The sequence below is a fragment of the Lygodium microphyllum genome, chromosome 16 (genome assembly GCF_053477565.2).
Source record: "Lygodium microphyllum isolate KBCC chromosome 16, Lygodium_microphyllum_v1.1.10, whole genome shotgun sequence".
NCBI classification, from domain to species: domain Eukaryota; kingdom Viridiplantae; phylum Streptophyta; class Polypodiopsida; order Schizaeales; family Lygodiaceae; genus Lygodium; species Lygodium microphyllum.
This window is the reverse complement of record NC_141150.1, coordinates 70,040,334-70,067,227: the sequence shown is the minus strand read 5'-3', so window position 1 is coordinate 70,067,227 and position 26,894 is coordinate 70,040,334.

Sequence of the window (26,894 nt, the reverse complement as noted above, 5' to 3'; positions counted from 1 at the left end):
GAGAAACGGAAGACAAAGATGCACAAGGAGAAGAGACCTAAATAAGGGAGAAAGGCGCACAAGGAAAAGTGCAAGTCAAAACTTTTGTAAAAGAGCGCAAGCGCATCATGGTTTAATTCAAGGAGCGTCGGGGGCTCTCACCCATGCAATTTGTAAATGTAGATGGGCGGTGGAAAGGAAGCTAGGAAGATAGAAGGACAATGGGAAAAAGGGCCTAGGCTACGGCCGGCCATGTAAAAAGGGGAAAAGGGGATGACCGCCCAAAAGGGATTTAGGGTTTTGTATATAAAGTTGAAAAGTGAATGAGAAGCTCATTCTTGTGTGTGGCCAAAAGTAGCTCTCCTCTTCTTCTTCTTCTTCTTCTTCTTGCTTGCTTGAGCTTGTGCTTGAGAGAGGGAGTGTGGGAGTGTGAGGGAGTGAGTGTGTGAGGGTGAGGGACCGAGGAGGAGAAGCTCTCCATCTTCTCCTCTCTTCTTCTCTTCTCTTCTCTTCTCTTCTCTTCTCTTGCTCACGGCAATGGAGCTAGGAGCTTGGAGTGGGAGGATCGAGCTTGCTTGAAGCACTTGGATCGTGGAGCTACCAGAGTGCGTGGGAGAGGAGGTAACTCAAACGGCACAGAGGTGTGCTCACTACACCCGTAGATATGGATGGCGCGTCGGTTATGTGAGAGGTAGCCATTAGTGCTCGTCTTGGAACGCTTGAAACAATAAGCGGTCCGTGGGTCTTGGCGGTTGAGCGAAGGCTCCCACATTTTGGTGCCGTTGCCGGGACCAATGGATTCAAGCCTTGAGAGCTTGCGCGCTTCGAATCGAGCATTGGAATAGGGTTTTCCCCCGAACCGGTACTTGAGGTAGATAGGTAGGAAGTGAGGGAGTTTGAAGAGGTATTCGATCTCCTTAGCAAGTAGATTTTTGGTTTTTGGATTTGGAAAAGCATGTTGGAGTAGTGTAGGTGATTGCTTTGTGATTTGTATACATTTAGGATAGGAAAAAACAAAGAAAAAGAAACAAACAGTAGGGTTCTCTGTTGCTGTATAACAAGCTAAAACAGGAAAATAGGGGCACAGATCCTTGGAGTGCCGTTTGATTCGAGCACCACAGTGATTCCAGGCATGTCTGGCAGTCCCTTGTAGTGTCTTGCACCTATCTGGAAGGCGCTAGACGATTCGGTGTAGTAGACGTCAGCCTAGAGGCATCACGTGCTACTCGCGGGCCGTCGGCCGCGTCGTCGATCCAGGCCGTCCGAGTCCCAGAATCGGACTAGTCCAGAATCGGACACTCGTCCGATTGGACCATCCTGTCCGATCAGGCCACTCGGACCAACCCGTCCGATTTTGGAAATCAGACTACTCGGACCACCCTATCCGCTCAGACACTCGTCCGATCGAGGCAATTGGACCACCTTGTCCGATCAGATTCCCAGAATCGAACCACCCAGAACCAGAATCGGACCACCAGAATCGAACCAGTCAGAATCGGACTAGTCAGAATCGGACCAGTCCAGAATCGGACCAGACTGGGCCGATCGGACCACCCAGAATTGGACGTCCGATTCTGATAATCGGACTCCTGAAAATCGGACATCTGATAATCGGATTCTTGAAAATTAGACGGGTATCTAGAACACAAATTTTGACACATCTAAACCCCGAGATTGACCCCAAAGGCTATTAGAGCTAAAGGCACATCACAGATCCATCACCGGGCTAAAATTTAGAGCACATAGTTCAAAATTTGGCTATAAATGGTCCTCCAAATTGCGCATGGTGTTTACCGTAATGGCCCCTCCGTACCTCCCCCAAGTAGGTTGGAGGGAAAACGCGCGCCGTGACAGGTCCTCCAAATTGGACCTTAGTGAAGTAATGGCTCTACACGAGCATGGATTCTCACTTGCAAAAGAGCAGCCAAAAGCCCATACCCGAATAGAGATAAGCAGAGACCCTAGAACATCAATGGGCCAATCTAGCCATCAAGGTTAAAAAGGCCACACCACGAGAACACAAAAACATTGTGTTCAGACCATGTCTAGTCAGAGTGAAATGCAACATCAGCAAGCTACAAATGCCAAGATGACAAGACATGACACTCTTGACGAGCGATGTACCTTGAGCAACACTGCATAGATGACCCAAGACATTGGTGGAGAATCCACGTCTGGTCGTGCAGTTGGGGACTAAGGGCATCTATCAGAAGGCTTAAATTTACAAGCCAAGACCCGGAAGATGAAGACACAATACCACCTGCTTATCTTAGGGTCAAACTCACTGCGAAAAGAGAGCATACTATCGATGCTTTGATTAATGAAGGAGCAGATTTTAACATCTTGACCTATGAATCATGGACCCTACTAGGCCAACCAGAGCTCATACCGACTAGTGCAACTCTTAGCCCTTATGGGGGACACCCACAAGCACTCATAAGGAAGTGCAAATTCCTTGCGACAATTGAAACAGAAAGCTTGCCTATCCTATTTCATGTTCCCCCAAATAGTGCTAGCTGCAGGAAAGAAACCCTCCTAGGAAGACCCTTCAAAAGGGCGACCAAGTGTGAGGCTAACTATGTAGCACAGAGGATACACCTGACACTACCGGGTGTGAGGATAGTCACAACCTTTAGCAAGGGTGACCTCATCAAATCTCAAGGGAAAGGCAAGAAAGGTGCTGACGTAATAGTCAAGCCTACTAACGAGAGCAAGGACTTGTTGGAAAAACTGATACAAGCACAGGTCGAACAACGAGAACCAGTGAGTGAGGCCAGGTTTGAAACAAGAAGGTCAAGAGACAATGCCAAGGACGGGCTTTAGACTTACAAATATCGTAGAAGACCCCAAAAGAAGCCCAAGCCTTATAGACGCAGGCATCAATGGAGGGTCAGCACAACGCCGCGATGGATATCCAAAGTGTTGCTATGTGCTCAAGGGTACTATGCAGGTAACCGATGGATTTGGGTACCAAAATCCCCTGCTAAACCGCCTTTATCAGCTGAAGGCCAGAGTGCATCAAAAGCAATGAAGCACAAGAGGAAATCTAAGAGAAACTCTAGGTCTCGAGGCAACAAACCAGACATGATTGTTCGAAAGAAAGAGCCTCAGCCTAGCATGCTAAATAGACAGATGTCATATGTAGCCATTGAGCATGCACAAAAATCATTAGTGCCCAAAGAGCCTTTGATTTCCCAAGGGGAGAACAAGCATCGTAGGCACAACATTGCTCAAGGCAAGGCTGATCGCTCAACAAAGCAAATGGCACAATCGTCTAATACCCTCGAGCAAATCATTCAGCCAATGCCAAGTCCACCTAAGAGTCCTAGATATCCTACATCCTCTTTTTCCAAACGGACACAGGAAGCACAACAACGGTCGTCAATGGTGGCTGCCCACTCCCAATCTCTATCTCCATCGAGGCTTCCAAATATCCAAGAGGGGAAACATGACACTGGCCACAGCCCTTGGCCCAAGGATATGCCTGTGCAACCCAATGTGACCAGATCAACTCATGCTCAATCTATACAGATGAATGCTCAAAGGGAAACAAGAGATGGGACCACTTCTGATCGCCCTAACGACTTGACACCGCAATCCACCAAGGGTAGCCAGCCCACTAAATTAGCTGCTACTACTTCCAATCAAGAAACACATCAGTCACAAACCTTGGCCGTGACAATGCCCCTTGTGGAACATGTCCTTAGTACTTTACCTGTGGAGGAGGTGTCACAACCAACTTCCTCAACTCCAGCACTTTCAAAGTGCCTAAAGCCTAGGCTGGAGGAGTTACACATAAGGGAGTTGGCTGAAGAGCTAGACTCTCTGAAAAGGGAGGCAGTTGTGCTCTCACAACCTAGCGAGGCTATTCAGCAGGCCACGGCCATGTCCCGTAAGGACACACTAGAGAAAGAGAATGCTAAGGCCCAACCAAGCACATCAACGGTTGACCTAGTCCAGGGTCCTGAGTCGTTGAGAGATGCACCTTCATTGACCAAGAAAAAGAAGAGAAAACATCAAAAACAACATCAACTACAGGTGGTTGTGGACCCCAAGAACATTGAGACCAAGAGCGCTGGAGAGATGAGGACTAAAGCATCGGGACCATCCACCAATGAGCCAACTGATGCCTCTCCTGATAGTGGTGAAACCTCAGTCACATCTGTGTGCTCTGAAAAATCAAAGCAGCCGTTGCCATCAACAGTTGCTTTCAACACTCAATCCACCGAGAACAGAACTCACATCGATCAATCAAGAGTAGATACAACGTCGTCACAACAGGGTGACAAATCTATACCAGTCACGTTCTAGAAGAACCATGACAAAATAGCAACAAAACCTCAGGAAAAATGCATAATCCCTGAGAGCATAAGCAATCCTAGCGTTGACCAATCTTGCTCATCTAGGCCTGAACCCCCAGCTATGCTAAAGCCTAGAAAAATTCCTTGAACCTTGCATGAGATGGCAACGAGCAAGCCCTCGTTAAACATAGAAGTGTCGCAGAATGTTTAGCTGAGTTGGATGCTAAGCTCAAGGTGTTCGCACGAGTCTACGTCCTTGCGGACGTGGACACAATCCCCAAGGAGCAGCTTGGAGATTACTTGCCCTTCCCTCTATCCTGGGAGGACCTAGGAGGAGCAAGAACATATTAACGAGCACTACGATAGGCTTCTGCATGAACGCATGCGACTCATCTTTGACAAGGAAGCCGACGAACTGCGCTTAACTGTCACGTTCAATGAAGTGCTCTGCAGACCAAATCTCGTAGACATAGAGCAACTAAAGCGATTAACAAAGGGCCAAAGTCAATTTGAACAGCGTTGGTGTGAGAACCGTGTTGCAATGGCCGAACTACGGGCTCGGATCATGACAGTCTCTGAGGAGCGATTGGCCAAATGGCGGTCTCAAAGAGACCCAACCTATGTGGCACCAACTTCCCTTCGAGTGCTAACTGGCATTCGGGGTACGGGATTAGCTGGAACTAGCCTAGAGAGCCCTTTGATTGATAAGGTTCTCACTGAGGAGGAGTTACACATTGCCAGTAGACTCGGACAAGGTTCCATGCTGCTTGATGTGGCAAAATATCTATCGGTACTAAGTAAGCTGCCACGAGTGTTGGATGCATGTGCCACGCTCCAGTACAACCCTGAGTTCTACAATTGGTTCTTATCCTCGTGAAGTGACATGGATTCATAAACACTGATTTTTGTGTCACCATGTATAAACAATATCAACACACACAAGCAATGATAGTCAAGTGCAGGGAGAAGAGTTGGGTCTGACAGGCTAAGCTTCTCAAGTCCTCCTCTCATCACGCATTTAAAAGCCGTGTGACCATCCCCACCTCCGAGTGAAGGGCATGCAACCCACATTACCGCCATAGGAAGCCTTGACCAACAACTCTGATGGTGTAGATAGGGTATAGTCCCTTTCTATATACCTTCTTCCCTTTCCGGTCTATCCTTCCAAGGAGGAGGCCTGCCTAAATCCATGACCGCCAGCAGAGGTAACTCGGCGTGAACCAAGATCTGCTAATGGCAGGAGGCTAAATATACATCACCGGGGCCATCTCTCTACAACAAGCACTGCATGCCCTACCCCTCTCCTTCTCGTCCTATGCGCTTAATAATCTGCACTATAATCCCTTACATATGAATGGTCTTATCATGTGACAAATCCTAATCCTTGATTCGCATATTACAGGCCCCCCGCAAGGAAAACATGGAGAACCAAGGGCATCTAGCTTGCAAGGACTCTCTTCGCAGCCGATGGGAACATGCTGCACACGCCCCTCTGCCAGTGCGCTACGTGCCCACTCTTAAAAGGTACGCTAGGAAACGTGGCCCCAAGCAACACCGCCCCGGACGAAGGCCGAAGAATCTGCGGGCTAGGGGAGGGATGCTCAGGGAGGTACACAAAATGTGGCAACGCTAGTTGCACAGACCCCCAACGTATGCTCGAGCACTAGGTGCCCATGAAGAGAAAAGGCGGCCCGAGACAAGGAGGAATTTAATGAACTGTTTAAAGACATTTTGGAAATGTTCGTGACCCTGGACTACACTATTTGTGTCCCAGTCGACATGTTTCCTACCCAACCTCACAGGAGCCCCGCACTAGCACCGACCCAGTCGCCTAGCCAACCGGACTCACCCCGCCTAGTACCTATCGACTAAGTCCCTATGATGTACAAGTAACTTGACAAGTCATCATGCCATAACTTTTTGTTCTTGAGGAGTAAAGGGGCAAGATCCCCACTTGTACACACTTCCTTCACCTACCGTTAATGTATGTGATCTTAATAAGTAATGAGATAGGCATCATAGCATTCTGAAAAATCTTAACGCAAGTGAGCATATACTCTCACGAAGTGACAAGTGGATGCAGAATGACACAGGTCAAGGTCTAGAAGCGTTTAATATCCAAGTCACCACAAGACCACCAACCCCACAAAGAACCATTATGGAGGAAGTGATAGGAATACCAAGAAACAAAAGTCATGATGGAAACACCACTGGATGAGAACCCAAGGACACCTCTGCAGAAAAAGCACATATGGCAACTGAGCATGGCCAAAGCATAATCATCGATTACCTCCTCCTTCTTGGCTAAACTCTATGTTCAGGCAGGAGCCACGCTCTCAACAAGGGCGAACGTCTCTTCATCATCCAGGATTCAATTCGCAAGATGCTCTGCCCTTGTCCATGCGCAACTCACTTCAAGTGCTACCGCAATTGTTCGAAGTCTCACATGTTACAAAGAGGATTGCAAATCTCTAGTGTATCTCTTCATCTCGACAATAGTTCCTCTAGCATCAAGGCTGGTGACACAATCATCTCTATAATATCCATTCTTCATAGCCTTTGGATCCCAACATTTCTCAATCCAAATGAAAGGCTAATAGCCTCAATGTATGGCATTGATTGTATTCATTTTTTTCCACCAAAAAAAAAGAGAAAGAAAGAAAGAAAAGAAAAGAAAAGAAAAGAAAAGAAAAGGAAAAAAAAGAAAAAAGAAAAAAAAAGAAAAAAGAGAAAAAAGAAAAAAAGCACACACGATCACAGCACCGCACCTAGGGGTCCTCAAATTAGGTACGTCCGGTGACCTTGGTCAGCTGGCTCCGTCCCTAATCCCCTAGCCCTTTGTCCCCCACAATTGTTTAGGGCACATTAAGGGCAGGACATACCTAGGGATCTCGCCTCGCCTATGGTTAGTAGACCTATCACCCTGAACCACTTGCACAATTCTTTTGCACTCCATCTCAATGCCATTACAATCAACAGTGGTAAGCAAGGCATGAAAGACAATGGAAAAGTACACCATACTTTTCAAGCACTACATGTAGCCACTAGCTACCAAAAGCTAAGACATCAAGGAGCTCAATTACGCTACATTGCCTTGACACGACCATAATGATGTCTCAAGCAATCTTCCAGTGTACTCTCCGTCTTCATCGACAAATTTTTCCATCAACTTAGCCCCTTGCTTCACTGACCCATTGCTATACAAGGAACCGGGACGACACTCTTCTAACTAAGTAATATCTAAGTATGCATGAGCACTCACATAATATCTACACCAACGTATATACACCGTTTGGGTCCTCAAGTGCAGGACAATACTCTCAGCTTGCGTAGAGTTCGACCTGTCTCCCAAACTAATCAAAATATGTCTTGTGCACGATAAGAAGACTAGCATTACCCTTAGGGAGAGACCACATCAGAGGTTTTCTAATTGCAGGTATTAAAAACTCCAACGAAAGCGCCGTCACCTCTACATCAACACTCAACTCTGAACTCTTGTTATTTACTTCATCATGCAAGACCACCAAAAAATCATCACGAGTAGAATCCACCATGAGCATCCCAACAAACCAACACTTATGCTGGCAATCAATGCAATCCCCAACACAGCATAGCCCTACCACCAACTCCAACAACCTTCCACCAGCCACCTTGGCCACCAACAGGCCCCCAGGACCTTCTGCCACACCACCACCAACACTCCTCCACGGAAACCACAGGCGTCCTTGTCACCCACGTCTTCGGTGCATGCTACAGTCTGCTACCTATGACGGTGAGTGCCATGGGACTGGCACTCGTCTAGGTGGGGGTAATGTTAACCCTCAAACGAACGAAGGTGGAAAATCCGGAAAAGCTAAAGCAAAAGACTAAGACAAAGGCCAAGGCAAAGAGAAACGGAAGACAAAGACGCACAAGGAGAAGAGACCTAAATAAGGGAGAAACGCACACAAGGAAAAGCGCAAGTCAAAACTTTTGTAAAAGAGCGCAAGCGCATCATGGTCTAATTCAAGAAGCGCCGGGGGCTCTCACCCATGCAATTTGTAAATGTAGATGGGCGGTGGAAAGGAAGCTAGGAAGATAGAAGGATAATGGGAAAAAGGGCCTAGGCTACGGCCGGCCATGTAAAAAGGGGAAAAGGGAATGACTGCCCAAAAGGGATTTAGGGTTTTGTATATAAAGTTGAAAAGTGAATGAGAAGCTCATTCTTGTGTGTGGCCAAAAGTAGCTCTCCTCTTCTTCTTCTTCTTCTTGTTCTTGCTTGCTTGAGCTTGTGCTTGAGAGAGGGAGTGTGGGAGTCTGAGGGAGTGAGTGTGTGAGGGTGAGGGACCGAGGAGGAGAAGCTCTCCATCTTCTCCTCTCTTCTTCTCTTCTCTTCTCTTCTCTTCTCTTGCTCGCGGCAATGGAGCTTGGAGCTTGGAGTGGGAGGATCGAGCTTGCTTGAAGCTTGCACTTGGATCGTGGAGCTACTGGAGTGCGTGGAAGAGGAGGTAACTCGAACGGCACGGAGGTAAGCTCACTACACCCGTAGATATGGATGGTGCATCGGTTATGTGAGAGGTAGCCATTAGTGCTCGGCTTGGAACGCTTGAAACAATAAGCGGTCCGTGGGTCTTGGCGGTTAAGCGAAGGCTCCCACAGCAACAAAATCTGTGTTGTATGTAGTGCCTTTTGTTGGAAGCTTTATTGCTGCTTTCCAATATTTTAAAGGTGATTTTAGAGGGTTTGACACACCAATTTTAACAATAACTCTATAATTCGACAATGGTAACGTGTACTTATCCCATTCCTAATTTCACTCCTACCTTTTTTAGCCTCTTAATTAAACAAGCCACTGTACTGTGTCAGTTGTGTGTAGAATATATAAGAATTTGTCATCTCCATGACATATAATATGATACTAAAGGCGATGTTTAAAATGAAGGGAAAAATTAGGGGACTGGACTCATCTTTTTACTTACTCCTCTACCTTATAGATAACAAAACTCAAGAATTGTCACTAAGGTTGCTTAGTTCCAACCGTTTCCTTGGATGATGTAAATACCTTTATTAATGCATATCACATTATATAAAAAAACAAAAACAAAGGTAGTCGATTAAAGTATCAACACGCAAAGACAAATGTGAACAAATGCATATGACTCACAAGAACAGTGTTCGGGAAAAAATTTTGTGAACCTGACATAGATCCTTCTTGTCTTAGCTTAAAGGGGTTTCATAAAATTTGAACCATCCAAAATCTTTACATTCCAACTTGAACCGTTCCAATTTCCTTTATCCTACAAATTGAATCGATCTAATTCCCTTTTAAATATTTAATGAAAGGATAATCACCTTTTTTCTATTATTTGAAAGGATCTTTATTTCAAAGTTTTCCTTGGAATTTTTTTAATTACTTGTCTCTTATACCTTAGAAATGAAAACCCTTATTATCATTAAGAAACTTAATCTACATTACTTATCTAAAATCTCAATACTTAAAAACAAATGTATAGAGGTGGTTTCTATGTCTCTTAATGGGTCTATGGCCTCAGAGAAGTATATATATCATAAGTGCAAAGATAAAAGAAAGTATAAAACAAAAACCCAAAAGAAAAAAAGTTAAATCTTAGAAGAAACAAAAAGAAAAAAAAAACATGAAAGAGAACGTCATGAAATACAAGCAAAATCAAAAACAAAAAAGATTTTAAAAAAACAAGCATATTTTATTGAAAGCAACCATGATACCAAAGAGAGAAAACAAAACTAACATGAAAGAGAACATAATGAAGTACAACTATGATTGAGCAAACATGATCTAAAAACGAATATGAAAGCTTTCTACTCAAAAGATAAAAGCAACCAAGGAAAAAATAAGTTTAACATAGAAAAAGGACTAAACATAGAGAAAAAAAAAACAAATTTAACCTTTTAAAAATACAATTAGCACATAGGAGAAAAAAAATTGTGCCAATGAAAAATGTCAAAATTTTAAGATAACAAAGGTGCAAATAATGCACAGTGACTTCAATATCATCATAGGCCATAAAAAATCAATTGTCCCTTTGATTATGCAAAGTTATTGCAAAATCAATGAGCAAATTCCTTGTGTTGTGTATAAACGTCGATGTGTTTTTTCAACCCATAAGTCCATACTCTCAATGAACTCCATATTAGTGAATTTAGTGAATTTATAAGGCCCTTCAATAAAGATTTTTATTAATGCATCTAAACTCTTAATCTCCAAACAATTACGCAGCTTACTCTTTATCACAATTCAAGCACTAAAAGCTCTCTCACAAATAGCAATGCTCAAACATTGGACAATATCTACTTAACAAAGAAGCAAGTGTTGAAGCTACCTTTGGTAATGTGAATCTTACCCAATCTTTAGAAGCTTGATGCTTAAAATTTCTAAATTCTTTCTTAAACTCATCAACTTCTATCATTGCAGGGAATTCCTCTATATTCTACTTTTTGGAAAAACCATAAAATGAAGTTACTTTATCTATTTCTTGGATTCCATAGTTTTCAAAATCCTTCTCATGTATTGGATGTTGTGTAGGCACAAGTATATTTAAACAGTTAAGTACGAAATTATCTTCAAATTGAGAATTCGAGTTACTTACCACTAACTTGGCAAAAGCAACTTGAAATTCTAAGGCCCTATTAAAGTCTTCTCCATTAATTTTACATTTTAGATCATGCTCATAAAACTTATTCCCATGCAAAGCACCTCTTAATGTATATAAATATCCTTTTTTAGGCCCATGGTCTGGAAGGATATCATATCCATATACACCGATAGTTAATGCATTCACATCAAGAGGAGGACAATCAATGTAATATTGTGTTATGGATATAATTTCATTCTTCACAAGACTATCTATAGTTGTGACATCTACAAAGTCTTTTTGAAACATTTGGCTTAATGTTGTTAAACCTCTTAAAATGTCAGCTAAGAAATGTAAGCAATAAATGCACTCGAATTCAGGTAATTCTTCATAAATATGCAATGCCTTTTTTTTTTGTGATCTCAAGTATGGCATCTAAAGACTTGCATACTCTACTAATTGCTCTATATCTACTTAACCATCTCACAACAAAAGTATGCTCAAGTCGAAGAATGGGACATGCCAAATCTTGTTGTATAGCTTGCAACCCTTCTAATCTCTTCGTGCAAACATTAAAATAAGAAGCTATAGCATTAATAAGCTTTTCTAACTTTTTACAATAAGGCATCTCTTTTGCTACACTCGATATTGCAAGGGCACTACGATGTGCAACACAATGAATTGAAGTTAGAAATGGATTAAGATGCTTTTTCAATAAGGCCTGAACACCGTTATCCTTTCCTACCATTGTGGAACATCCATTCGAGCCAAAAGCAATAAATCTAGACAAGTCTAGCTTACATTTCTTTAGCTCAATAATAATAGCCTCAAACAAAGATTTTGCAGTACCATCATGCACACATATAATGCCATAGAAACTTGTCTTGGGAATGTGATCTCCCTCAAGATATGATAAATAAATAATCATATGTCCATGTGAATTGATATCATTGGACTCATCAATTAAAACACCAAACCATAGAGGACTAGTGCAAACCTTCTTTATTGTGGTTTTCATAAGATGTGATGCCATGCAATAGATCATTTCAGCGCATGCCTTATCATCATTATAGAGACTAGTAGTATATGGTGCATGACAATCTTGCAACAAATTTATCATCTCAGGAAAAATTAAAAATGGTAAAAAAAATTAGTAATTAAATATGCATTTCTAAATAATAAAATTGATGCCTCATCTTTTACTTTCTTTTTTTTTAAACACTCTTTTCAATACAATCTTTTCCTTCAAGAAAAATGGCTTCCATGGCAACTTATGACACAAGCAATGAGAACATAGGATTTTAAGTTACTAATTTTAAAATTTATTGATCCCCCTTTTGAATATGCACTATGTGAATGAGGATATTTTAAACAATACTTACAATACATTTTTACTTTCTCTATCATAAACAAGCCATTTGAATTGATTGAGCCAATCCTCTTGAAAAGTAAGTGTCCTTCCCTTTTTCTTTCAAGTTCAATCTTATCTTCAAGTGAAATATTATTGAGTGGTTCATTCAAAGGCAATACTTCAATTGAAGATGACTCCACAATATTATTAGTGTTTTCATTTACCTTTTTAGAAGGATGCTTAGCTATATGTTTATCCCAACCCAAAAGAGAAGATTTCCTTGTCTTTTTTCTTTTGATTTAGGTGCCATTTCTCAAAAATAAAAAAGAGTAGTTTCGATCTTACCTTCTTTGCTAATAATACTTGAAATTTGCTACCTTTTGTAATACCTTTGTTCCTTTGAAAATCCAAGCTCCTAGGATCTTTAGTCTCTTTTTATCTTCAACCTTCACAAATTTATCAATAAACACATAACAAAAAGAATTTGTTACTAATCTTTCATTTCACAAATGATTAATGAATTTTCCATGTCGAGATGATGAGAGAGACGCAGAGATACACACACAGATATTATTTACCTGAAGACTAGAGAGGCTTGATGATGGAATTGTTATGCTCAACAATTGCTAGTAGTAGCCACTAGTAAATAGTAAACTTCTGTTCAAAGCCAAGATATAATGAGTTATTAAATTAACCAATCTTGAGAGAAAAGAGATCGCATGCTTTTGCTTTGTTGAAAGATGTTAATACTTAATTAGAAATTACATTGGTAATAGTAGAACTTAAAAGACTAAACTTTAAACTTTAAAACTTAATGCAAAATAAAAATCTAATAATAAAGAATCGAGATGGTGCCTACTATTTTTCAACTTGCGAATTGCGATTTTAGGAAGAACTTTGAGCAATGAGACATGGAAGTTGGAGGGCTAATTCAGGCCTAGGTAGTGAGGCACCTTTAACTCTCTCTCTCTCTCTCTCTCTCTCTCTCTCTCTCTCTCTCTCTCTCTCTCTCTCTCTCTCTCTCTCTCTCTCTCTCTCTCTCATGCTAAGATGCATATTCCACGGTGGATTCCGTAAAACTATATCTATTTGTCGGGGCTCGTACACAAGGTGGATTCCTTGTGCGAGAAGTTGATGGGGACACATATCCTTTTCGGGCACCAGGTTAATTTAATGTACAAGTGGGTGATTCCACGAAATACATATTAAATTAATGGACATTTATGACTTTAGAGTGCACTCGTATTAAATTAAGGTTAGGACAGAGTTCCAACCTATTTAATTATTTTGTAGTGAGCTGAAGACTCTTAGGTATTCACTTTTGTGGGTTTTATCTTATTATTTTCTAACAATTATGAATGCTTCAATTGATGTGTAGAGCAATTAGTGGTGGTGTTGGGAAGCACCGGGCGATGGCGTGAATTCAAAATACCTAGAATAATTATTATTTTTGATGGGTGCATGCCTTATCACTAAAGGTGTGGCGCCAATATTTATTTAGGTGCGCTTATTTATTAAAGTGCTTGACAAACGTTTATTATTTTGTATGCGCATAGGTGCTCGGTTTAATATTTCATTATCAGACATTGTATTTGGGCACATCCCAACTTTTGGGATGCCCAAACTCTTTACTCTTTATTTGGGCAAAAGCAAACACAAAAGCCACAAGCATGCTAATTGTAAAGTGGGCTATTTTTTTAGCTTGGAGATTAATCAATTCATAAATACATGCCTTGTGAAGTGCTCACACAAGGCATGGGGGGAGATTGCACCCAATTTGTCTAATTGTCTCATGTTGTGCAAACTCTCTTTTTACCTTTATGAAGCTTTTGTAGAGTTCTTTGTTCTTAGGGACCTTCTGCCGTTCACTACGTGCGCATACAATATCTGATTTGCGCACCACTAGTATCAAAGTGAAGTGAGATCAAGGACTTCCAATCGCTTACCATCTTGCATGAAGGTGAAGCTCTTGGAAGGAACAGTGTAACATTCTTGCCGTAGGATTCCCCCCTAATAAAATTAAAAAAATAAAATAAAAAAGGGGGATAAATCCCCCCCACTCATGTCGCAAATTGGCGGACGGTGGGGACCGAGGGGGGGGAGGGGGATTTGTCATGATGTAAACAGGGGAGGGTGCCGCATGGTGGAAAAGAGGTGGGGGGTGCCGTGTGCTCGAAATGAGGCGGGAGGGTGCCACGTGCCATGGAGAAGGCAGGGGGGTTGCTGTGTGCCGATTGAGGGGGGGGAGGGCCTCCATACCTTACCCAAGCTCCCCCCCTCTATATAAGGACCATGAGCATTGAACGAAGGGGAGACGGGGGATCGTTGCTAGCTGTGGTCCTGGTTCCTGTCTGCAGGCCGCTTGTAAAGAAAGTGGGAGAGAGAGAGTAAGGGAGAGAGTAAGAGGAAGAGAAAGAAAGTGAGAGAGAGTGAGGTCATGTCAGTGCCATAAGACTACGTGAATGAAACATGTCCTTTAAAAAGGCTAATAAAGGAAGCTATTTTTATATGTCACAATTAAAAGTGATAGGCTAATTAGACAACTAAAGTACACCAAATGAGGGAAGCGAGAGGGCGGAACCCTTGATGGGTCTGTCCTACAGCAAGGTGGTCCCAGAGAACTGGGAGCTTTCTCACAAGGTTTTACTGACGATCGACACTTAGCAATCGTTAGGTTAAAACCCCGAGTCATGCCGTTTTAGGGGACTGGAATGGGACTATGCCTATGGGTAGAGAGGTTGAGCGCCGCATCCCTCTCGTTTCCCATTCTCTTTGAACCAAGTGCGACATGAGTCTGCTTCGGCTTGGGTATCTCTACGTAAAGTAGGAAGTCCAAAACCCGACACTAGAATGTTGTCAGGAGACCTTGACCACTAGAGACACCAGTTTCATGTCAATTCTAGTGGGTTCAGTCGCAAAAATTCCATTGTGTGGAAGACTCGAGAAACCCTAGGCTACAAACCCCGTGACATTCCATGGGAATGCCGGGTGACATCGCTTTGACTCGTCTCTCGATGGACCTCTAAAAACGTGCTTGGACAATCAATAGGTGGTATGTTACAGTTGGTATCAGAGCCGACCAACGACTAAAACAGTTAGGAAAAAATCGAGAAGAGTGAGGCGATGTTTTCAGTAGGAAATGTATTTTTTCTTTTTACTCACTTGTGGATTGCTGTCGCTTCCAGATTTACGAGTCATGGAGTATGTTCCTCGTATTTCATATCATGTTCAGGACAACTATGAACTCTTCAAGCTATCGCAGAGGGTCTGACATGATGGGGATCTTGGATCGACTCTACAACCCCTCACCACTGTGTGTGGAAAGGCGTTGGACTTGGAGCGCGGGATATTGCTACATAGATGCCAATCGACTTACCTATCTTCAAAACAATCTGAAGAGGTAAAGTGGTTGGAAGACTTGAAGATTATCAAGTTATTTATCTTCCATGAAGCTCGTGTGAACTCGACCCTACACATCAGACGCCGATAAGTAGATCGGAACTGCTACATCTACGAGGAGGTGGTTAAAATTTCATCAGCGGATAGAATTAAAGTAATGGGGCGAAATGAACGTCATGGCTATCAAAAACAAGGATTTCCTAAACTTCCCATGACTTATCGCTTCCTGAGATTCCATTTCCCCAATCCATACTACTATTCTGTCCTTGTAGCTGATTCCAATAGGGAATTATTAACATGGCGTTAATGTAACTATTGAGAAGAAAAATCATCTTAGCCAAACCCTATCTATTCTCGAATAATTGTACTACGCTTCCCTATGATTAAATAAGAAGTTTATGTTCATTTGAATGGTTGCATAGTTGCAATGGAAATTATGTGCGCATTGATTTAAGTGTATAGGGGTGTGTAAATGCAATCCTAACACGAAAAAGTTTAAATGGTAATCAGATACAACCCCAAGCGCAAATCCAGAATCTTGTTTCCGCACTAAGCCTAGCAGAGGTACAAGAGAAGAAGTTTCTTCTCAAACAAATTAAACCACCAAAATTTGACGGAAAAAGAACAGTACTTGTGAACCAAGCCATGATTGCTAAACTCAAGCTCACCAGAGCGAGGCTAGGCTGTGGTGGAAGCAATGGTGTAAAGACCAAGCAGTACTGAAAGCACAATAACTTGGGAAAAACTAAAGGAAGCAGTTCAGGGAAGGTATATGCCACATGCGTATAGAACTCAGAAAATGAATGAGTACTTTAAGTTGAGGCAGTTGGGCCTGTCTCTCGAAGCATACTACTCGAAATTTGTTTCCTTGCTGAAATACACTCCGACAATGAGTATCCCCCAACATGTCTCGAAGTTTTGTGATAGGCTAAATTCACCAATAAACACTCAGTTGGAATCAATGCGTCCTTCGGATTTGCAAGATGCATTGATAAGAGCAGGACCTATTGCCCAAGAAGTCCAGCCAAAATCCAGACCTTGAACTTATAGAGACCAAAATTCGGGGATGTCGAGAGCTCAAATTAAAAGGGCGCAAGGACAGGGTCAAGGCCAACAGAAGAAGCCAAGAGCAAATGCAATCAATGACTTTGTCCCCACTCAAAGAAGTGATCAAAGATTGTGTTGTTTCCATCGCAATGAACCTGGGCACTTCAAAAGGGAATGTCCCAAGCTTGGCGGGGACCGCCATCAAGGGAAATTCAGAGGCCAGCCAGGGCTACCCATGGCCGCGGTCGTGCAGCATTGGGAAGGGCCAAAGCTTCCAATATTACCACTAAGGGATTAGATGAAGAAGAAGATCCGTGCATGGAAGCCGAGATTGAGAGGGCAACCATTCATGCTGCTCTCCATAAGAAGGGGCCGAACCACCAATTCTCGGTGATTCAAACACCATCCGACTTCCAGGGTAAGAAATTCAAAACCTTGATTGATTGTGGCAGCCCTCATTCTTTCATTTCACCAACATGTGCAAAAAGGTTAGGGATAGCCACTATAGTTGCACCCACTTTGCTTGTCGAACTAGCAAATGGGCAAGAAATCACTTGCACCAGACAAACTGCTAAGGTGGAATTCCTACTCGAAAATGAGTCCACAACTGCTAAGTTCAAAGTAATGAATCTAGGTGTCCATGAATGTCTACTCGGGATGTATTGGCTAATCCCCAATGATCCTCATATTCATTGTGGAAAGGGTCAAGTCTCCTTTCGGAATCCTAAGGGTGAGCTAGTCACAACACAAGGTGAAGTAGGTAAACCAAAGATCCAACTAGCTAAGGCAACGCGAATAGTTCAAGGAATAAGGAAGGGGTTACTCATGTACCTGATCAAGCTAAACAAACCAGATCAGCACAAGTAGAGGACAACAATGAAGAACCATCATGGCTAAAGGAATATGTGGATGTGTTCCCAAAAGAATTGACTGAATTACCACCACCTAGGGAAGTGGATCATGAGATTAAGCTAATCCTAGGAGTTGCTCCAGTTGCGAAAAGGCCCTACAAGATGTCCATTCCTGAGGCCATTGAGTTAAAGGAACAACTCAAACAACTACTAGAACAAGGGTACATACGCCCCAACATTTCTCCTTGGGGAGCTCTAGTCTTGTTCCAAAAGAAGAAAGATGGTAGACTTCGACTCTGCATTGATTATAGAGGCCTGAACCAAGTAACCATCAAGAATAAATACCCCCCATTCCAAGGATAGATGAGTTACTCGATCGGCTGCAGGGAGAAAAAATCTTCTCCAAGATTGATTTGAGGTCAAGGTATTATCAAATCCGCATCAAGGATGAGGACATTCCAAAGACAGCATTCAATACCAGATATGGTCATTTTGAATTCACAGTAATGTCTTTTGGATTGACTAATGCCCCCGCCACCTTTAACAGGCTAATGCATGACATTTTTAGACCACACCTCAATGATTTGGTACTCGTCTTCTTTGATGACACCTTGGTTTATTCCAAGAAGGAGGTGGATCATGAGTCCCAAGTTCGCATCGTCCTTGAGACCATGAGGACTCATAAGATCTACGCTAACAAGAAAAAGTGTGCCTTCCTAAAAAGGCACGTTGAATATCTCAGATTTATTGTGTCAAATGAAGGGATCTCTGTAGACCCTACCAAGGTTGAGGATGTTCAAGAGTGGTCTCCACCGGCTACTATTAAAGAAGTGCATAGCTTTCTTGGATTAACAAGTTGGTATAGGATCTTCATTAAGGACTATGCTTTAATTGCAACACCCCTCACAAATTTGCTGAAAAAGCAAGTTGCCATAGTGCGGACGCCCTCTAGAAAAGCAAGTTTTGATCAACTCAAGCATAGCTTGGTGACAGCACCAATTCTGAAGCTCCCTGACCTTAAGCAAGGAATTTGAAGTTGGCACGGATGCTAGCACACTTGCACTGGGCTGTGTACTATTTCTCGCAGAAGCTAAAAACCCATGAGAGGAATTATGCCACCCATGACTTGGAACTGCTAGCAATGATCCACGCCCTCAAACTTTGACGACATTACTTGCTTGGTAACAAGTTTTCTTTGGTCACGGACCATAAGAGCCTTAAATGGATCTTCACCCAAGCCGACCTCAACATGAGGCAACATCGTTGGATAGAAGTTCTACAGATGTATGATTTTGAGATCAGGTATCGACCCAGCAAAGAGAATGTGGTCACTAATGCTCTAAGTTGCAAGGCGTTCCTCAACTCTCTTATCATGGAGGAACCCTCAATGACCGAATCTTTGGCAACTATGGTGTCAATGCCTAGCAACCCTATCCTTGAACTAGCCAAGGAAGAAGCTAGCCATGATCTGGAATATCTGGAGATGATAAAGGAAATTTTGGAAAAGAACCAAAACCAGAGACTTAAGGTCAAATATCAAGAATCCTCCGTCAACGAGGGACTTGTCTATTTTAGGACAAGATTATGCATACCCTCGAGCATGAAACTCAAACAGAGAATACTTTGGGAAGCATATGAATCCCCCTTTTTAGGCCATCCCGGATATGTCAAGACCCTCAACACGGTCAGAAAGAGTTACCATTGGTGACGTGCTCAAATATATCATAGAATGTTTTTCTTACCAGCACATTAAGGCAGAACATGTCAAGATGCCTCAGAAGATGCAACCCCTCGAAATCCCCCAAATGAAGTGGGAATTTATCAACATGGATTTTGTTGTTGGGTTACCCTTAGTGTGCAAGGGGGCTACAACTCAATTATGGTTATAGTAGACATGCTCAAGCTTCAGATATTGCTAGACTGTTCATCAAGGAGATATTCAAGCTCCATGGGTTGCCTAGAAGAATCGTTAGTGACCGCGACTCCCTCTTCACATCTCACTTCTAGAAAGGGTTGTTCAGGGCCATTGGGACTCAAATATGTTTTAGCACAGCCTATCACCCTCAATTTGACGGCCAAATGGAGAGGGGCAATCAAGTTATTGAAGATATCCTTAGAGCTTATTGTTGTCTGAACACCCAAGAAATGGATTCAATATCTATCATTAGTAGATTTCGTATATAATGCTTCCTACCAACAAAGCATTCAAATGACACCTTTCCAAGCATTTTATGGGCATGATTGCCATTCCCCATTGAACTTTTTAGATCCTACTTTAAGAGTAGAAGCTTCTAAGGAAATGCTCGAGGAAATGGATAAGCAAGTTAAAACCATCAGACAAGACATTAGAGCCGCCAAGGATAGGCAGAAAGCCTATGCAGATCTAAATAGACAAGAGCGACTCTTCAATGAGGAAGACATGGTTTTTATTCATGTACGGCCCAAGAGGAGTTCCCTATCATTGGGGGAATTTAAAAAAATGAGTCCAAGGTATTGCGGACCCTACAGGATCCTCAAATGCCTAGGCCCCAATGCCTACAAACTCGAACTCCCTGAGACCGTAAAAGTTCACAATTTATTTCATGTTAGCCTACTAAAGAAATATGTATCCAATCCTAGCCATGTACTCGATGATAAACAAGTTGTAATGCCAAGCCAAGGAGTCCTTGAGCTTTGGCCAACTAGAATCCTGGACATTCGAGAAAAGAGATTGAGGAGTAGAATCCTCAAGGAGTACCTCATCCAGTGTAAGGACTTTCCTAAAGAAGATGCCACATGGATTGACGAAAGTACTCTCAACCAAAAATACCCCCAATTCCTTTTGAGATGAGGACATCTCGATCCCTTAAGGGGGGAAGAATGTAACATTCTCAACCAAAAATACCCCCAATTCCTTTCGAGATGAGGACATCTCGATCCCTTAAGGGGGGAAGAATATAACATTCTCGCCGTAGGATTTCCCCCTAATAAAATGAAAAAAAAAGGAGGATAAATCCCCCCCCACTCATGTTGCCAATTGGCGGACAGGGGGGCGGGGGAGGGGGGCTGTCATGATGTCAACGGGGAAGGGTACCACATGGCAAAGAAGCGGCGAGTAGGTGCCGCGTGCTCGAAAGAAGGCGGGAGGGTGCCACGTGCTATGGAGAAGGCAGGGGGGCTGCCGCGTGCTGATTGGGGGGGGGGGGGGGCTCCATACCTTACCCAAGCTCCCCCCTCTATATAAGGACCGTGAGCACTGAACAAAGGGGAGAGGGGGGATCATTGCTGGCCGTGGTCCTGGTTCTTGTCTGCGGGCTGCTTGTAAAGAAAGTGAGAGAGAGAGAGAGAGTAAGGGAGAGAGTAAGAGGAAGAGAAAGAAAGTGAGAGAGTGAGGGAGAGAGTAAAAGAAAGAGAAAAAGAGACAGATAGAAAGAGAGGGAAAGGGAGAGTAAGAGAAAAAAAAGGAGAGTAAGAGAAAAGAGAAAGAAAGAGAGAGAGAGAGAGAGAGAGAGAGAGAGAGAGAGGAAATTTCTCTCTCTTTGAAGACTTCCGAGCTTGCCATCTTTTTCTTTCCCCCCTCTTCGAGAAGATTTTCACGGACAGATTCCCTCCACAAGGAGTATTCTCTCTCATAACCTGGGCGTGTTGCACGAAGGAAAAATCAAAATTATGCGATGCCTCCCAAGCGATCGAACATGAATCCCGCTTCAACCGATGGAGCTGCAGGTCAAGGAGCCACGTCACTTGGTAATTAGGTGCATCCCATAAATCCTACCCTGATGGGAGGCCTTACGAACATAGGCCGACTTCATTAGGACGGGAGAAGTATTCGGCGAAGGTCTATGATAACTAACCACCATTTAGGTTGCATCATTCTATCATGTTGGAAATTGTGTTTATTTGCACTTTGGAATGTTTTGAACGAATAAATTGCATGAAAGGTTTTGCATTCATGCACTCTAAAAAAAATCAAGGACCTTATTGATTGTGCCTGTAATGCTTTAGATTATGTACTAACATTGGCATGCTTGAAGGTACTGAAAAATGGGTTGTTAGGATGCTTATGCATATTCGTCATTAAGCGGAAATCGTACTTTTTGCATCGCGACATTGGTTAAACTAGAAAGGTAGGGGTAAAAGTTTAAATCAAGTCCATGAGAGTTGTGAATGCTACAATAATTGGGTTAAGTATATTTAGGTCATTGCAACAATAGGTCGGGTTTTGGGCTCTCATAATCCTTTAGAGAGATGTAGCTCGCACATGCATTAGGCCGATGACTTTGTGTTCCTCATACAAAAGAAAAACACAAGCCTCTGTTTATAATTTGCATAAGTGCATTGAAAAGAAATTCCCAATAGTAAAACTCCATATTGCATCATCGTCCTAGGAAAGACTCACATTTAGATTGCGCGGTATTACAGACAGTTTCGGTACTACTAGCTAGCCATCTTAAAGATAGTTATAAGACACGCATATGAAGCATTAACCTTAATTGCTCAGGTAGTTCCATGAGATAAATCCTATATGGGGCTTAACTCGACTTATTTATGATTAAAGGTAATTGAGCTAATCTATTGTTACTTCATAAGTGGACCATGAGACAAGTAAAACACTCATTGGTCTCTATTCCAAATCTGGCCTCGATAAAGCTAAAATAACCTTGAAGATATCACCTTCAACCATGATGCAATCTGTCATTAATACAAGAGGTTCGAGTGTCGTTTCTTCCAATGATAAGAACCCTGGATAAAAGACTAGCAAGCTAGGTCAGCTTCCATCCTGAGAACTATCGGATATAGATCCAATTGCATAATTGCTCGCTCCAATCACACAGGAGCGGGGTCGGGAAGAAAGTATTCCCTAACCCTCGAAGGATATTGAAATTGCCACCAAGGCAAGAAGGTCAAATGCTAAGTATCAAGTTAGGGACCCCCACCTTAGCAAATGTCTCGAGCACTCACCTGCACCTTTGTTGTGCTTGTAAATTTAGGAACACTATTTCTATTAAAAAAAAAGATCGTGTAACCCCAAACTCATAAATGAGCATAATGAATCAGGTTTTAGGAGGGCACCCCAAACCACCCCCAGCTGGCCCCCAACCCTAGCCAAGGGGGTTCTAAATAGCCATGATGGGAACATGGACCAAACCCGCCATGAGACGTCTCTACACGGGTTGGTTTGAACGTAGGAGGACGCTTGGATGCCAGGGAGGCTCTGGCTGTAAATTCCCTGCCTCCGGGTCCTACTCAAACGATCATCGTGACTCGGGATAGATTCTCGAGGGGTCCTTGTTACTAGTGTAGGGCGGAAACTTGGTGGAAATAAAGTGCATCCTTACAGATTGCGGATATTGTCCCTTTTGAACAAGATTTGTATCTCTGATAAATTGCTAATATTAAGTACTTCCAGAGAACCTGTTTGAATTTATTTTCGTGTTAGTGCCATGAGATTACGTGAATGAACCGTGTCATTTAAAAAGGCTAATTAAGGAAGCTATTTTTACATGTCACACCTAAAAGTGATAGGGCTAATTAGACAACTAAAGTACACCAAATGAGGGAAGCGGGAGGGTGGAACCCTCAACGGGTCTGTCCTACAGCACGGTGGTCCTAGAGAACTGGGAGGCTTCTCACAAGGTTTTACTGACGATCGACGCTTAGCAATCGTTAGGTTAAAACCCCAATTCATGCCGTTTTAGGGAATTGGAATGGGACTATGCCTATGGGCAGAGAGGTTGAGCATCATATCCCTCTCATTTCCCATTCTCTTTGAACCAAGTGCAACATGAGTCTGCTTCTACTTGGGTATCTCTACGTGAAGTAGGATGTCCAAAACTCGACGCTAGAATGCTGTCAGGAGACCTTGACCACTAGGGACACAAGTTTTAGGTCGATCCTAGTGGGTTTGGCCGCAAACATTCCATTGCATGGAGGACTTGAGAAACCTTAGGCGACAAACCCCGTGACATTCCATGGAAATGCCGGGCGGCGTCGCTTAGACTCATCTCTCGATGGACCACTAAAAATGTGCTTGGACAGTCGATAGGCAGCACATTACAAAGGGGCTCTACAGGTTGTCTCGCGACGAACCGTCAATACCAGCGTGTTCCTGGCAGTGAAGAACCTCCTGCTATGCTAGAGAGAAGCAGAGAAGAAGTTTATTAAGTTTGAACTTAAAAAGCCTAAGAGAGCTTAAGCTCTCCAAAATCTGACGATCAGTGGTGACAGCATGTACTCACGATCACTGATTCTGATCATGACATGCCATTGTCCTGCAATGACTGATTCAAATTACTAAGCTTTTTTTTTTAATCTTAAAGTTTTAAAATTTACTAAAGCTTAAAATTCAATCTACAATCTCCTATCTAGCGGGTGTTCACATCATATTACTCCCAAACCAATTTCGAAACTCCAGTAAGCCTCTGTTCACACCTGCAATTTGGTAGAGTTGATTCACAACAAGCAAGTTGTCACACGCAGTCTATGTGGAAGAATTTTTTTTGCTTGGAAGAAGACCGGCATCAATTGCTGTACTCGCAAAAAAAGTAAGATCGTAAAAGCAAAAGCCATTTTGTTTTTTTTTTAAGCAAGCCTTGTAAACACAAATTTGAGCTATGCTCATCCTTCTAATGAGATTTCGAGTGTGTAAGGTTGCTTGAGATTTTTGCAGGATGTCTGATCAAAACACAAAAGATTTTATGGGCGAAGGTGATTTTTTAGAGCCGACTATGGAGTAAAATTTGGACCTAATCATGATGTAACTTCAAGAAGAGCAAAGAGCACGTCAAAATTTGCAAGCACAATTGGCTACACTTCAATGATCCACTATTGATCAAGACTGAGGGCAACCTAAAGATATTATTCGACATACGATTGATGTGACACTCGATGCACTGTCTCTCAAGAAAGAAGCCAAGATAAGTAAAAGAAATTTCAAATTCCGTACTTTTAATGGGCAACATGACGGCAAAATTATTCTCGCTTTCATCAATCAGTTTGATGGCTATTTTCATGAAGAGCAATATGCTGAAAAAGATAAACTTAAATGCGTCACTAACCATCTAGCAGACAGAGCATCGTTATGGTGGACTGTTGTCTGCAAGAGTATTGATTGTCCCTCTATTGGGGAAGCCTTTCAAAAGAAATTTTTGCATAATTTCCTTCTACCTCAATTCCATGAAAAAGCTATCAAACAGTGGGATCTTCTGCAACAAAGAGATCGTGAATCCATTTTGCAATACACTGAGCATTTTTGGAGTGCCTTACTACAGCTTCAAATGCTTGAAGATGTTCCTAAGGCGATCCACAAGCGTAAGTATATGTCCGGTTTGCTTGGTCACTTCTATGCAGAAGTAAATATGTTCAAGTCAAAGACTTTGGAGGATGCGATTTCTTTAGCGCATGATGCTGAAGATAAAATTTGTGAACGAGAAAAGTGACCACAACAATTTTTTACTAATGGTAACTTTGGTACAAAGCAATTCAATTCTAACCTCCGAAGATTCAATCAAAATCGCTTTATTTCTTCTTCTTTCCGTAAACCCTAGACTTGACCTCCTGCTTTACCATCAAACTCAAATTCAAACCATAAGCCTTCTCTCCAGCCAAATCCTAACATATGTAAATTTCTAGCCATTACCAATAATGTCTCCAAAACAAAGCCTATAGTTTGCTACAAGTGTCATCAACCAGGACACTTAGTGATGAAGTATCAATCCAAGAAGCAAGCTGTTCAAATCAATCACTTAGGAGTGACTGAAGACGAAGACCATGAAGATATACTAGACTTCACTAAAGATGATGATGATATCGTCGATGCTTTAGATACTTTACTAGGTATACCAAAATCCTCATTCATTATTAACAATAAAATGTTTTGTGCACGGTCAAGAAAAGATTGTTTTGCATGATGATGGAAGCAAGCATGATTTTATTTCTACAAAGTTGGTAAAAGAATTGAATTTACCTACCGTTCCAACTCATTATCGCATAAAGGCTGCATTCTTAGGCACTAGATACAATGGTACACAAGAAGTTCATGATTTAAAAATTAAAATCGGTGATTATGTTGAGCATATAAATTTCTTGGTTGTGCTTTTGCAAGCTAGTGATATTATTTTAGAAATGCCTTTGCGTCACAAATATCATCCCGACATAGATTATTCCACACATTCCATGAAAATTCATTCTAACGAAAAAACAAATTACATTATATGGAACGCACAACTTTGATAATTTTCCCCTATTTAGTCACACACATGCTAAACATGCAATGGTTTGCTAATGTCTTTACTGATTTCTAAACATCCATGGGAACATATTTCAATGGATTTTATAATTAGTTTGCCTAACACACAAGCTAATCATGGTATGATTTGGACTATAGTAGATTGATTTAACAAACAAGCATATTTTCTACCATGCAAGAAAACATTAACTACATCTCAAGTTGCACAATTTTTTTTGAAGACTGTTTTCACCAACCATGGTGTGCCAAAAGTTATTATTTCTGATCATGATTCTAGTTTCTGTAACAATTTTTGGACTACTTTGTTTTGCTAATTTGGGTACCAATATTGATTTCTCATCCTGCATTCCATCCTGAAACCAATGGGCAAATAGAAGCTACTAACAACATAATTCTAGATCTCTTGCGTGCATATACAATTTCAAAACCACAAACATGGGATACACATTCGCATCTACTTCAATTTGCATACAATAATACACCACACACATCTATACAAAAATCACCTTTTGAAATCATTTATGCACATAGATTGTCTATGCATATTACATCATTATCGAACAAAGTTAAAGCTGCTGATTATATTGCCAATACTCATGCTATTATTTTTTCTCAAGTTAAAGATATGATTGTGAAAGCCCGACAATCATACACTAAACAAGCTAATAAGAAAAGAAAAACCATGAGTTGCAATGTTGATGATTCTGTTTGGTTACGCATTGAAAAGAGAAGATTGCAAAGTGTTGAGAAACATCATGTTGTTAAGTTAGCACCTAGATTTTATGGACCTTTCAAAATAATTCACAAGATCAATGACGATGCATTTAAATTAGAACTGCCCCAACACTGGAATATATATAATACTTTTCATATCAATTTGTTACAACCTTTTAGAGGCCAATTACCTGTCCACTATGTCTATGAAAACTCTCCTTTATTAGAAGAAGAAACTGAAATTCTTGCAACCTAAGTGCTTACCCCTCACTGCTCGCTCCACATTGAGCTAATAGCAATTGAGGATATTCCACACCGGGCCAATGACTTGCTCAACGAAAGTGGAAGCCTACAAGGCTCTGGCCAACAAACTCTGTGTGTGTGTGTACACACGTGTGTGTGTGTGTGTGTGCGCATGCGCGCACTTAGAGCCTC